The 13994-nt window shown below is 41.0% G+C and overlaps 12 non-coding genes across 12 annotated transcripts; 3 read left to right on the top strand and 9 right to left on the bottom strand.

The window, feature by feature from the left end:
* Positions 1 to 449: 449 nt before the first annotated feature.
* Positions 450 to 568, top strand: LOC130658335 (5S ribosomal RNA). Its single transcript, XR_008985550.1, has one exon. It is a non-coding gene; the product is annotated as a 5S ribosomal RNA (ribosomal RNA).
* Positions 569 to 918: 350 nt separating this feature from the next.
* LOC130660288 (U1 spliceosomal RNA) lies at positions 919 to 1083 on the bottom strand. Its single transcript, XR_008987488.1, has one exon. It is a non-coding gene; the product is annotated as a U1 spliceosomal RNA (small nuclear RNA).
* Positions 1084 to 1268: 185 nt separating this feature from the next.
* LOC130661334 (U2 spliceosomal RNA) lies at positions 1269 to 1460 on the bottom strand. The gene has a single exon (XR_008988527.1). It is a non-coding gene; the product is annotated as a U2 spliceosomal RNA (small nuclear RNA).
* A 322-nt stretch (positions 1461 to 1782) lies between these two features.
* Trnar-acg (transfer RNA arginine (anticodon ACG)) lies at positions 1783 to 1855 on the bottom strand. The gene has a single exon. It is a non-coding gene; the product is annotated as a tRNA-Arg (tRNA).
* Positions 1856 to 6325: 4470 nt separating this feature from the next.
* LOC130658334 (5S ribosomal RNA) lies at positions 6326 to 6444 on the top strand. The gene has a single exon (XR_008985549.1). It is a non-coding gene; the product is annotated as a 5S ribosomal RNA (ribosomal RNA).
* A 350-nt stretch (positions 6445 to 6794) lies between these two features.
* On the bottom strand, positions 6795 to 6959 carry LOC130660286 (U1 spliceosomal RNA). Its single transcript, XR_008987487.1, has one exon. It is a non-coding gene; the product is annotated as a U1 spliceosomal RNA (small nuclear RNA).
* A 185-nt stretch (positions 6960 to 7144) lies between these two features.
* On the bottom strand, positions 7145 to 7336 carry LOC130661471 (U2 spliceosomal RNA). The gene has a single exon (XR_008988663.1). It is a non-coding gene; the product is annotated as a U2 spliceosomal RNA (small nuclear RNA).
* A 322-nt stretch (positions 7337 to 7658) lies between these two features.
* Trnar-acg (transfer RNA arginine (anticodon ACG)) lies at positions 7659 to 7731 on the bottom strand. The gene has a single exon. It is a non-coding gene; the product is annotated as a tRNA-Arg (tRNA).
* A 4470-nt stretch (positions 7732 to 12201) lies between these two features.
* On the top strand, positions 12202 to 12320 carry LOC130658333 (5S ribosomal RNA). Its single transcript, XR_008985548.1, has one exon. It is a non-coding gene; the product is annotated as a 5S ribosomal RNA (ribosomal RNA).
* Positions 12321 to 12670: 350 nt separating this feature from the next.
* LOC130660284 (U1 spliceosomal RNA) lies at positions 12671 to 12835 on the bottom strand. Its single transcript, XR_008987485.1, has one exon. It is a non-coding gene; the product is annotated as a U1 spliceosomal RNA (small nuclear RNA).
* A 185-nt stretch (positions 12836 to 13020) lies between these two features.
* LOC130661332 (U2 spliceosomal RNA) lies at positions 13021 to 13212 on the bottom strand. The gene has a single exon (XR_008988524.1). It is a non-coding gene; the product is annotated as a U2 spliceosomal RNA (small nuclear RNA).
* A 322-nt stretch (positions 13213 to 13534) lies between these two features.
* Trnar-acg (transfer RNA arginine (anticodon ACG)) lies at positions 13535 to 13607 on the bottom strand. Its single transcript has one exon. It is a non-coding gene; the product is annotated as a tRNA-Arg (tRNA).
* Between the last annotated feature and the right edge of the window lie 387 nt (positions 13608 to 13994).

Raw genomic sequence — 13994 nt, 5'->3', positions numbered from 1 at the left:
GGATCTGGAGCACCAGTTTACTTAGCAGCCGTCTTGGAATATTTATCTGCTGAGATATTGGAGTTGGCTGGTAACGCAGCAAGAGACAACAAAAAAGCTAGGATTATTCCAAGACATTTACAATTGGCTGTTCGTAATGATGAAGAATTAAACAAACTTTTGAGCGGTGTAACCATTGCAGCTGGTGGTGTTTTGCCAAACATTCAAGCTGTCTTACTCCCAAAGAAGAACGACAAAGGACAGAAGAAGTAAACCGCTACACTCAGAAAACAACGGCTATTTTTATAGCCACACATCTTTAAAAAAACATTGTTTTTTTCACAAAACTATAACCTTAAAGTCTAATAGATAATCCATGCATACGCCTTGTCCTAAGTAACTCAAAGAAATTAAATAAAAAAATTTGATCACAACGTCAAAATAAATTGCACGTATTTGCCCCTACTAATGTCTACGGCCATACCACGATGAACACACCCGTTCTCGTCTGATCACGGAAGTTAAGCATCGTCGGGCCGGGATAGTACTTGGATGGGGGACCGCCTGGGAACTCCCGGTGTCGTAGGCTTTTCATTTTCATTTGTTGCCTTTTCATTTCAATGGTGCTGTGATATATTTCTTGTTATAACAATTAAGGAACGTGGCGGTTGTTGAAAGTGTTTCCTATGACATTTTCCTACGACATTTTCAGGTGATAGTACGAGAAAAAAGAGCTTTCAAATGCATACAAACTCGATCTATTGCCGATCATCCAATAACCCTGACGGAATGGCAAATAAAATAAAATTCCGCCGCCTTCCGAGGACTTATATCGCAATCACGTTTCGTAACAGCCAAGCGAGGTTTTACCTTAGCGTTTAAGTCACCACCGACATTTGGCCGCGCAACTTTTCTAAGCTCATTCATTTTGACTTAAGGAGGGGGCGAGCGCGGACGCAGGCCCCCACTACCAGAAATTGTACGGTCGAGTTACTGACGTTTGCAGTAATCGCAGAGGTCAGCCCAAGCGTAGTGCAATGCAAGAGCCTCACTCTGGAAGAAAACCCTCATTGATCAGTCTTTACTTCCCCGTCAGGTAAGTATGAGTTGGAACTGCACCGTAGCATGAGGGTACCCTTCAAAGTTTGTTAATGCTTGTGGCTTGAGTGTGTTATAAACTGCCGTGTCGCGGGGCATAGGCTGTATTCTCCCCCAGTGTACGCGTTTTGTTCCCGCCGTAGACTATGCAGAGTGCCGTCGGAAAGAGGACTGCTATTATTCTTTTATTGCTTATGTGGGCCGCCATCGGTAATAGTGCAACACCAAGGCAACCCGTGGTCACGGCGTGAATGAATCCACCTCCATGACCCAAGGCCAAAAATCAGATTAATATACTGACCATTCAGAGAATGGCCTACCAGATATTAAACTGATAAGAACAGATACTACACTTGATCTTAGCCATTAGGCCGAGAAGCGATAAAGAACAAGCGTTGCCATGATAGGCATCGTCCACACACCGTAACTGCTTGTGGAGCATGTCACGTTACTGTAAAGCTTACAACTGTCACCGCGTACGGATGGACGGCGACATAGTAAAAATCACGGCTGTTGATTTAGCCGTAGGATGGAGAGCGACTGTAGCGAGTGGATGGTAACTTACATGAATGCTAACAAAGGCGACGATACTAAGTGCGTGATATTACTTTCCAATATGACTGCGTACATTCCGTTTATCAACGCATTACGCCAGAACGTGCGCGCGCGTTACACAGTAGACCATGCAGCCGAAATGCGACAGTGCGACCCTGCCAGGAGTCGAACCTGGAATCCCCTGATTCGTAGTCAGATGCCTTATCCATTGGGCCACAGGGCCATGCTTATGACTTCGCCCCATCGTTATTTTGGCTTGCGCATTCGTTTTACTTACGACAGAATTCTTCGTGTTTGTAGCCATGAAAGAAAGGGACTTCTGTGAGTGAATTTTTTTACTGTGGTCTAATAAAAAAGTCGAAACGCAGTGCCCAATATATGAATTGCTCCTAATAGCCGGAAACAGGCCGTGTCGATGATGTAGGCCGACATACGCAACGCAAACCAAAGAACGCTTTATGAAAATCCTAACACGGGCGCGGAAGAAGCCCAAATTAACAGAGTAGATGTAATGCTGAAGACCTCAAACTCCAGCAGCTTCTCTTTCAGACTATTGCGTCGTGCTACAAATAAAAATTAACATGCTTTCGCATAGTCGCGGCACCCAAAACGGACATTATACGATGTACAGAAACACACATTTCTGTTTTCGCGCCAAATCAATTCCCGGGAGTGGTACTTTTACGTCCGCATACTTCGCACCGTCTTAAATTATATCTCATTTACACGGTAATGTTTAGTATACTTCTACTGTGATAACAAGCATCGTTTATCGTTGGATTGTTGTAAGAAAACATTAAAAATGAGTGAAGCAGCTTCTCCAAAGAAAATCGCACCCAAGAAGAAACCTGCTGCAAAGAAGACAGCTGATCACCCTAAATATGTGGACATGATCAAGGCTGCTATCGCTACCCTAAAGGAACGCGGTGGTTCATCTCGCCAAGCTATTACAAAATATATTCATGCAAATTACAAAGTTGCTGAAAACTCAGATCATCATCTGAAAATGGCTCTTAAACGAGGAGTAACATCAGGCGATTTGATTCAAACTAAAGGCACTGGTGCTTCTGGATCATTCAAGCTAGGTCAGGTAAAAAAAGAAAAACCTAAGAAAAAGGCCGCAGCAAAAAAGCCAACGGCAAAGAAGCCTACTGCAAAGAAAAGTACACCAAAAAAGAAGCCAGCAAAGAAGAGCACGCCAAAGAAAGCAGCAAAGAAGCCTGCCACAAAGAAAGCCTCGGCTAAGAAACCAGCAGCTAAGAAACCCACAAAGAAGCCTGTTGCTAAAAAACCTGCAGCAAAGAAGGTCAAAAAGACTCCCAAAAAGGCAGCAAAGAAGACCGCAAAAAAATAATTTGTGTGTATCTGGCTATTACATTAACAAACGGCTATTTTTATAGCCACACATTTACAAAAAAACATTATCTTGGTACAAAGTTAAACTTGTTTAAGTCACTTAAACAGTTAAAAAAGAGTAATTTTAAGATTAGATTCCCTAAGTTTAAGTATTTTCGTTTTTAAATTTCTTATTTTCTTGCTTTTACTTTTCTTGCCCTTCATATTTTTAACATTGTCAAACTTTATGTAGCATAAAATTTTTATGTAGCATAAAATTTAAACAGAAAGCAGAACAAAGTTTGATATAAAAAGCTAGCCGTAATATTTTTTATGGATGTGTGGCTATAAAAATAGCCGTTTTTTGTTTGGTAAGATGCTTAGGCACGTTCCCCACGAATTCTTCTTGCCAACTGGATGTCTTTAGGCATGATTGTAACTCGTTTTGCGTGAATGGCACACAAGTTAGTATCCTCGAACAAGCCAACAAGGTACGCTTCAGAAGCCTCTTGCAGAGCCATAACGGCTGTGCTCTGGAATCGCAGATCTGTTTTGAAGTCCTGAGCAATTTCTCGCACAAGACGCTGGAAAGGCAACTTGCGGATCAAGAGCTCGGTTGACTTCTGGTATCTTCTGATTTCTCTGAGAGCAACTGTACCAGGTCTGTAACGATGTGGTTTTTTCACTCCTCCAGTAGCTGGTGCGCTTTTCCTCGCAGCTTTAGTGGCGAGTTGTTTTCGTGGAGCCTTTCCTCCAGTAGATTTACGTGCAGTTTGCTTTGTACGAGCCATATTTTAAGAAGTCGATGTAGTACGGATACACAAGACGGTCTAAAATGCACTATCGCGCCAAAGTTTTATTTCTCATATTGATTGACAGCTAAGGTTCAAAACAAACCATTTGATTGGTGCTAAGAAAGTAATTTCTGATTGGCTGCATAATGACATTACGCTCATTACTTTAACATTTTTATAAAATCTGTGTTTTTTGGCTACGGGAAAACGGCTGTATCTTCTGATACACAAAAGCTTTTGACTTTTTTTTTTTTTAGTAAGTAGCAGAAGGTTTGGCGAATTCCAACGATGCCAAATTTATTGCCTTACTGAAACATTAAGACCACGAATTTTTAAAAAAACTACAGTTTTACTTAAAAAAATGTACAAAATGTTCGGAACATTTTGTAATGACGCAACTCTATTGGTTAATTAGGGTGTTTCCACGAGCAGTAGGTAATTTTATGGCCTCTTTTTAAAGCTGTCTGAATTCTGTTAACTCAAACGTTGTTTTTGTACTCGTTCTGTACGCAACTATATCAATATGTCTGGACGCGGAAAAGGAGGTAAAGGATTGGGAAAAGGAGGTGCTAAACGTCACCGAAAAATTCTTCGTGATAACATTCAGGGAATCACAAAACCTGCTATTCGACGTCTTGCTCGACGAGGTGGTGTCAAACGTATCTCTGGCCTTATCTATGAGGAAACCAGAGGTGTACTGAAGGTTTTCTTAGAGAATGTTATTCGTGATGCTGTAACCTACACAGAGCACGCTAAACGCAAGACCGTTACCGCTATGGATGTTGTTTATGCCTTAAAACGTCAAGGAAGAACTCTTTACGGATTCGGAGGTTAAGCGTTGTCATTGCTCAACAAAAACGGCTATTTTTATAGCCACAAATCTTTTAAAACATTACTTTGTGCACGCTTCCAAATTACACAATGTGTAAAGTCTTGTCACAGTTACATTTATTGCTATACGATACTATGTCATATATGACACAAAAAAAATTTAGAAATACTTTGTAGGGTTAATTTGCCTGGGAGTGTTTCCGTGAAAAGCTGGGTTAAGTTAAATGTAAGCAATAACATGGATCAATGTACTTGTCTTTTCTGCAAGTACAGCTAATAATACGTATGAAAAGTGAAGCTAATCCACACACACACATGGGGAAGTATTTTAAATGTAGGCTAGTGTTCTTAAGCACATTATTTAGAAGTTTTATTAACTTCGGTTAACTTGTAGTGACGCCAAGTAAATGTTTTTTTAAAGATGTGTGGTCTTAAAAAAGACCGTTTGTGTTTGGTAGACGTTGGTTTACTTGCTGCTTGTGTATTTTGTGACGGCTTTTGTTCCTTCACTGACTGCGTGTTTTGCAAGTTCTCCAGGCAAGAGAAGACGTACTGCGGTTTGAATTTCACGAGAAGAGATGGTCGACTTTTTGTTTTGAAGAGCCAAACGCGAAGCTTCGGAAGCAATGCGCTCAAAGATGTCGTTGACAAATGAGTTCATGATGCTCATAGCTTTGCTTGAAACTCCGACATCTGGGTGAACTTGTTTCAAAACATTGTAGATGTAAATAGCATAACTTTCCTTTCTCTTTCTCTTGCGTTTCTTTTCACCAGTTCCACCAATCTTTCCTCCTTTTTTGCCGGCTCTTTTTTCACCTTTCTTGGCTACTTTAGGTGCCTGTTTTCCTCCTTTAGCTGCTGCGTCAGACATGGTTAAAAATTTTTGCTACTTAACTTGTAAATAAGCATTAAACTGCAAGTCAAAACTTTTTGTTTATAAGTAAAAAAATCGGATCGAATTCGATCCGAAAACGCCGATACGCAATTTAATTGGTTAAAAAAAAAATCTTTTGTTTAATACTTAATTATGATTGGTTAAAAAAACATGATTTCGATCCTATTTTTATGATGAAAAAACGAGTAAAGTTTATTTCGTTAACACTTACGTTAAATATTCGTACGTTTTTGTATTAACTTACAAATCAAATCGCAGTTATGTCTGGACGTGGAAAAGGTGGAAAAGCTAAGGCTAAAGCCAAGACAAGATCCTCAAGAGCTGGACTTCAATTTCCAGTCGGTAGAGTGCATAGATTCCTTCGTAGAGGGCACTATGCTAACCGAATTGGATCTGGAGCACCAGTTTACTTAGCAGCCGTCTTGGAATATTTATCTGCTGAGATATTGGAGTTGGCTGGTAACGCAGCAAGAGACAACAAAAAAGCTAGGATTATTCCAAGACATTTACAATTGGCTGTTCGTAATGATGAAGAATTAAACAAACTTTTGAGCGGTGTAACCATTGCAGCTGGTGGTGTTTTGCCAAACATTCAAGCTGTCTTACTCCCAAAGAAGAACGACAAAGGACAGAAGAAGTAAACCGCTACACTCAGAAAACAACGGCTATTTTTATAGCCACACATCTTTAAAAAAACATTGTTTTTTTCACAAAACTATAACCTTAAAGTCTAATAGATAATCCATGCATACGCCTTGTCCTAAGTAACTCAAAGAAATTAAATAAAAAAATTTGATCACAACGTCAAAATAAATTGCACGTATTTGCCCCTACTAATGTCTACGGCCATACCACGATGAACACACCCGTTCTCGTCTGATCACGGAAGTTAAGCATCGTCGGGCCGGGATAGTACTTGGATGGGGGACCGCCTGGGAACTCCCGGTGTCGTAGGCTTTTCATTTTCATTTGTTGCCTTTTCATTTCAATGGTGCTGTGATATATTTCTTGTTATAACAATTAAGGAACGTGGCGGTTGTTGAAAGTGTTTCCTATGACATTTTCCTACGACATTTTCAGGTGATAGTACGAGAAAAAAGAGCTTTCAAATGCATACAAACTCGATCTATTGCCGATCATCCAATAACCCTGACGGAATGGCAAATAAAATAAAATTCCGCCGCCTTCCGAGGACTTATATCGCAATCACGTTTCGTAACAGCCAAGCGAGGTTTTACCTTAGCGTTTAAGTCACCACCGACATTTGGCCGCGCAACTTTTCTAAGCTCATTCATTTTGACTTAAGGAGGGGGCGAGCGCGGACGCAGGCCCCCACTACCAGAAATTGTACGGTCGAGTTACTGACGTTTGCAGTAATCGCAGAGGTCAGCCCAAGCGTAGTGCAATGCAAGAGCCTCACTCTGGAAGAAAACCCTCATTGATCAGTCTTTACTTCCCCGTCAGGTAAGTATGAGTTGGAACTGCACCGTAGCATGAGGGTACCCTTCAAAGTTTGTTAATGCTTGTGGCTTGAGTGTGTTATAAACTGCCGTGTCGCGGGGCATAGGCTGTATTCTCCCCCAGTGTACGCGTTTTGTTCCCGCCGTAGACTATGCAGAGTGCCGTCGGAAAGAGGACTGCTATTATTCTTTTATTGCTTATGTGGGCCGCCATCGGTAATAGTGCAACACCAAGGCAACCCGTGGTCACGGCGTGAATGAATCCACCTCCATGACCCAAGGCGAAAAATCAGATTAATATACTGACCATTCAGAGAATGGCCTACCAGATATTAAACTGATAAGAACAGATACTACACTTGATCTTAGCCATTAGGCCGAGAAGCGATAAAGAACAAGCGTTGCCATGATAGGCATCGTCCACACACCGTAACTGCTTGTGGAGCATGTCACGTTACTGTAAAGCTTACAACTGTCACCGCGTACGGATGGACGGCGACATAGTAAAAATCACGGCTGTTGATTTAGCCGTAGGATGGAGAGCGACTGTAGCGAGTGGATGGTAACTTACATGAATGCTAACAAAGGCGACGATACTAAGTGCGTGATATTACTTTCCAATATGACTGCGTACATTCCGTTTATCAACGCATTACGCCAGAACGTGCGCGCGCGTTACACAGTAGACCATGCAGCCGAAATGCGACAGTGCGACCCTGCCAGGAGTCGAACCTGGAATCCCCTGATTCGTAGTCAGATGCCTTATCCATTGGGCCACAGGGCCATGCTTATGACTTCGCCCCATCGTTATTTTGGCTTGCGCATTCGTTTTACTTACGACAGAATTCTTCGTGTTTGTAGCCATGAAAGAAAGGGACTTCTGTGAGTGAATTTTTTTACTGTGGTCTAATAAAAAAGTCGAAACGCAGTGCCCAATATATGAATTGCTCCTAATAGCCGGAAACAGGCCGTGTCGATGATGTAGGCCGACATACGCAACGCAAACCAAAGAACGCTTTATGAAAATCCTAACACGGGCGCGGAAGAAGCCCAAATTAACAGAGTAGATGTAATGCTGAAGACCTCAAACTCCAGCAGCTTCTCTTTCAGACTATTGCGTCGTGCTACAAATAAAAATTAACATGCTTTCGCATAGTCGCGGCACCCAAAACGGACATTATACGATGTACAGAAACACACATTTCTGTTTTCGCGCCAAATCAATTCCCGGGAGTGGTACTTTTACGTCCGCATACTTCGCACCGTCTTAAATTATATCTCATTTACACGGTAATGTTTAGTATACTTCTACTGTGATAACAAGCATCGTTTATCGTTGGATTGTTGTAAGAAAACATTAAAAATGAGTGAAGCAGCTTCTCCAAAGAAAATCGCACCCAAGAAGAAACCTGCTGCAAAGAAGACAGCTGATCACCCTAAATATGTGGACATGATCAAGGCTGCTATCGCTACCCTAAAGGAACGCGGTGGTTCATCTCGCCAAGCTATTACAAAATATATTCATGCAAATTACAAAGTTGCTGAAAACTCAGATCATCATCTGAAAATGGCTCTTAAACGAGGAGTAACATCAGGCGATTTGATTCAAACTAAAGGCACTGGTGCTTCTGGATCATTCAAGCTAGGTCAGGTAAAAAAAGAAAAACCTAAGAAAAAGGCCGCAGCAAAAAAGCCAACGGCAAAGAAGCCTACTGCAAAGAAAAGTACACCAAAAAAGAAGCCAGCAAAGAAGAGCACGCCAAAGAAAGCAGCAAAGAAGCCTGCCACAAAGAAAGCCTCGGCTAAGAAACCAGCAGCTAAGAAACCCACAAAGAAGCCTGTTGCTAAAAAACCTGCAGCAAAGAAGGTCAAAAAGACTCCCAAAAAGGCAGCAAAGAAGACCGCAAAAAAATAATTTGTGTGTATCTGGCTATTACATTAACAAACGGCTATTTTTATAGCCACACATTTACAAAAAAACATTATCTTGGTACAAAGTTAAACTTGTTTAAGTCACTTAAACAGTTAAAAAAGAGTAATTTTAAGATTAGATTCCCTAAGTTTAAGTATTTTCGTTTTTAAATTTCTTATTTTCTTGCTTTTACTTTTCTTGCCCTTCATATTTTTAACATTGTCAAACTTTATGTAGCATAAAATTTTTATGTAGCATAAAATTTAAACAGAAAGCAGAACAAAGTTTGATATAAAAAGCTAGCCGTAATATTTTTTATGGATGTGTGGCTATAAAAATAGCCGTTTTTTGTTTGGTAAGATGCTTAGGCACGTTCCCCACGAATTCTTCTTGCCAACTGGATGTCTTTAGGCATGATTGTAACTCGTTTTGCGTGAATGGCACACAAGTTAGTATCCTCGAACAAGCCAACAAGGTACGCTTCAGAAGCCTCTTGCAGAGCCATAACGGCTGTGCTCTGGAATCGCAGATCTGTTTTGAAGTCCTGAGCAATTTCTCGCACAAGACGCTGGAAAGGCAACTTGCGGATCAAGAGCTCGGTTGACTTCTGGTATCTTCTGATTTCTCTGAGAGCAACTGTACCAGGTCTGTAACGATGTGGTTTTTTCACTCCTCCAGTAGCTGGTGCGCTTTTCCTCGCAGCTTTAGTGGCGAGTTGTTTTCGTGGAGCCTTTCCTCCAGTAGATTTACGTGCAGTTTGCTTTGTACGAGCCATATTTTAAGAAGTCGATGTAGTACGGATACACAAGACGGTCTAAAATGCACTATCGCGCCAAAGTTTTATTTCTCATATTGATTGACAGCTAAGGTTCAAAACAAACCATTTGATTGGTGCTAAGAAAGTAATTTCTGATTGGCTGCATAATGACATTACGCTCATTACTTTAACATTTTTATAAAATCTGTGTTTTTTGGCTACGGGAAAACGGCTGTATCTTCTGATACACAAAAGCTTTTGACTTTTTTTTTTTTTAGTAAGTAGCAGAAGGTTTGGCGAATTCCAACGATGCCAAATTTATTGCCTTACTGAAACATTAAGACCACGAATTTTTAAAAAAACTACAGTTTTACTTAAAAAAATGTACAAAATGTTCGGAACATTTTGTAATGACGCAACTCTATTGGTTAATTAGGGTGTTTCCACGAGCAGTAGGTAATTTTATGGCCTCTTTTTAAAGCTGTCTGAATTCTGTTAACTCAAACGTTGTTTTTGTACTCGTTCTGTACGCAACTATATCAATATGTCTGGACGCGGAAAAGGAGGTAAAGGATTGGGAAAAGGAGGTGCTAAACGTCACCGAAAAATTCTTCGTGATAACATTCAGGGAATCACAAAACCTGCTATTCGACGTCTTGCTCGACGAGGTGGTGTCAAACGTATCTCTGGCCTTATCTATGAGGAAACCAGAGGTGTACTGAAGGTTTTCTTAGAGAATGTTATTCGTGATGCTGTAACCTACACAGAGCACGCTAAACGCAAGACCGTTACCGCTATGGATGTTGTTTATGCCTTAAAACGTCAAGGAAGAACTCTTTACGGATTCGGAGGTTAAGCGTTGTCATTGCTCAACAAAAACGGCTATTTTTATAGCCACAAATCTTTTAAAACATTACTTTGTGCACGCTTCCAAATTACACAATGTGTAAAGTCTTGTCACAGTTACATTTATTGCTATACGATACTATGTCATATATGACACAAAAAAAATTTAGAAATACTTTGTAGGGTTAATTTGCCTGGGAGTGTTTCCGTGAAAAGCTGGGTTAAGTTAAATGTAAGCAATAACATGGATCAATGTACTTGTCTTTTCTGCAAGTACAGCTAATAATACGTATGAAAAGTGAAGCTAATCCACACACACACATGGGGAAGTATTTTAAATGTAGGCTAGTGTTCTTAAGCACATTATTTAGAAGTTTTATTAACTTCGGTTAACTTGTAGTGACGCCAAGTAAATGTTTTTTTAAAGATGTGTGGTCTTAAAAAAGACCGTTTGTGTTTGGTAGACGTTGGTTTACTTGCTGCTTGTGTATTTTGTGACGGCTTTTGTTCCTTCACTGACTGCGTGTTTTGCAAGTTCTCCAGGCAAGAGAAGACGTACTGCGGTTTAAATTTCACGAGAAGAGATGGTCGACTTTTTGTTTTGAAGAGCCAAACGCGAAGCTTCGGAAGCAATGCGCTCAAAGATGTCGTTGACAAATGAGTTCATGATGCTCATAGCTTTGCTTGAAACTCCGACATCTGGGTGAACTTGTTTCAAAACATTGTAGATGTAAATAGCATAACTTTCCTTTCTCTTTCTCTTGCGTTTCTTTTCACCAGTTCCACCAATCTTTCCTCCTTTTTTGCCGGCTCTTTTTTCACCTTTCTTGGCTACTTTAGGTGCCTGTTTTCCTCCTTTAGCTGCTGCGTCAGACATGGTTAAAAATTTTTGCTACTTAACATGTAAATAAGCATTAAACTGCAAGTCAAAACGTTTTGTTTATAAGTAAAAAAATCGGATCGAATTCGATCCGAAAACGCCGATACGCAATTTAATTGGTTAAAAAAAAAATCTTTTGTTTAATACTTAATTATGATTGGTTAAAAAAACATGATTTCGATCCTATTTTTATGATGAAAAAACGAGTAAAGTTTATTTCGTTAACACTTACGTTAAATATTCGTACGTTTTTGTATTAACTTACAAATCAAATCGCAGTTATGTCTGGACGTGGAAAAGGTGGAAAAGCTAAGGCTAAAGCCAAGACAAGATCCTCAAGAGCTGGACTTCAATTTCCAGTCGGTAGAGTGCATAGATTCCTTCGTAGAGGGCACTATGCTAACCGAATTGGATCTGGAGCACCAGTTTACTTAGCAGCCGTCTTGGAATATTTATCTGCTGAGATATTGGAGTTGGCTGGTAACGCAGCAAGAGACAACAAAAAAGCTAGGATTATTCCAAGACATTTACAATTGGCTGTTCGTAATGATGAAGAATTAAACAAACTTTTGAGCGGTGTAACCATTGCAGCTGGTGGTGTTTTGCCAAACATTCAAGCTGTCTTACTCCCAAAGAAGAACGACAAAGGACAGAAGAAGTAAACCGCTACACTCAGAAAACAACGGCTATTTTTATAGCCACACATCTTTAAAAAAACATTGTTTTTTTCACAAAACTATAACCTTAAAGTCTAATAGATAATCCATGCATACGCCTTGTCCTAAGTAACTCAAAGAAATTAAATAAAAAAATTTGATCACAACGTCAAAATAAATTGCACGTATTTGCCCCTACTAATGTCTACGGCCATACCACGATGAACACACCCGTTCTCGTCTGATCACGGAAGTTAAGCATCGTCGGGCCGGGATAGTACTTGGATGGGGGACCGCCTGGGAACTCCCGGTGTCGTAGGCTTTTCATTTTCATTTGTTGCCTTTTCATTTCAATGGTGCTGTGATATATTTCTTGTTATAACAATTAAGGAACGTGGCGGTTGTTGAAAGTGTTTCCTATGACATTTTCCTACGACATTTTCAGGTGATAGTACGAGAAAAAAGAGCTTTCAAATGCATACAAACTCGATCTATTGCCGATCATCCAATAACCCTGACGGAATGGCAAATAAAATAAAATTCCGCCGCCTTCCGAGGACTTATATCGCAATCACGTTTCGTAACAGCCAAGCGAGGTTTTACCTTAGCGTTTAAGTCACCACCGACATTTGGCCGCGCAACTTTTCTAAGCTCATTCATTTTGACTTAAGGAGGGGGCGAGCGCGGACGCAGGCCCCCACTACCAGAAATTGTACGGTCGAGTTACTGACGTTTGCAGTAATCGCAGAGGTCAGCCCAAGCGTAGTGCAATGCAAGAGCCTCACTCTGGAAGAAAACCCTCATTGATCAGTCTTTACTTCCCCGTCAGGTAAGTATGAGTTGGAACTGCACCGTAGCATGAGGGTACCCTTCAAAGTTTGTTAATGCTTGTGGCTTGAGTGTGTTATAAACTGCCGTGTCGCGGGGCATAGGCTGTATTCTCCCCCAGTGTACGCGTTTTGTTCCCGCCGTAGACTATGCAGAGTGCCGTCGGAAAGAGGACTGCTATTATTCTTTTATTGCTTATGTGGGCCGCCATCGGTAATAGTGCAACACCAAGGCAACCCGTGGTCACGGCGTGAATGAATCCACCTCCATGACCCAAGGCCAAAAATCAGATTAATATACTGACCATTCAGAGAATGGCCTACCAGATATTAAACTGATAAGAACAGATACTACACTTGATCTTAGCCATTAGGCCGAGAAGCGATAAAGAACAAGCGTTGCCATGATAGGCATCGTCCACACACCGTAACTGCTTGTGGAGCATGTCACGTTACTGTAAAGCTTACAACTGTCACCGCGTACGGATGGACGGCGACATAGTAAAAATCACGGCTGTTGATTTAGCCGTAGGATGGAGAGCGACTGTAGCGAGTGGATGGTAACTTACATGAATGCTAACAAAGGCGACGATACTAAGTGCGTGATATTACTTTCCAATATGACTGCGTACATTCCGTTTATCAACGCATTACGCCAGAACGTGCGCGCGCGTTACACAGTAGACCATGCAGCCGAAATGCGACAGTGCGACCCTGCCAGGAGTCGAACCTGGAATCCCCTGATTCGTAGTCAGATGCCTTATCCATTGGGCCACAGGGCCATGCTTATGACTTCGCCCCATCGTTATTTTGGCTTGCGCATTCGTTTTACTTACGACAGAATTCTTCGTGTTTGTAGCCATGAAAGAAAGGGACTTCTGTGAGTGAATTTTTTTACTGTGGTCTAATAAAAAAGTCGAAACGCAGTGCCCAATATATGAATTGCTCCTAATAGCCGGAAACAGGCCGTGTCGATGATGTAGGCCGACATACGCAACGCAAACCAAAGAACGCTTTATGAAAATCCTAACACGGGCGCGGAAGAAGCCCAAATTAACAGAGTAGATGTAATGCTGAAGACCTCAAACTCCAGCAGCTTCTCTTTCAGACTATTGCGTCGTGCTACAAATAAAAATTAACATGCTTTCGCATAGTCGCGGCACCCAAAA

Source organism: Hydractinia symbiolongicarpus, chromosome 9 (genome assembly GCF_029227915.1).
Source record: "Hydractinia symbiolongicarpus strain clone_291-10 chromosome 9, HSymV2.1, whole genome shotgun sequence".
Lineage (NCBI taxonomy): Eukaryota > Metazoa > Cnidaria > Hydrozoa > Anthoathecata > Hydractiniidae > Hydractinia > Hydractinia symbiolongicarpus.
The sequence above is the reverse complement of the archived record's forward strand: the minus strand, read 5'-3'. Positions and strand labels throughout refer to the sequence as shown.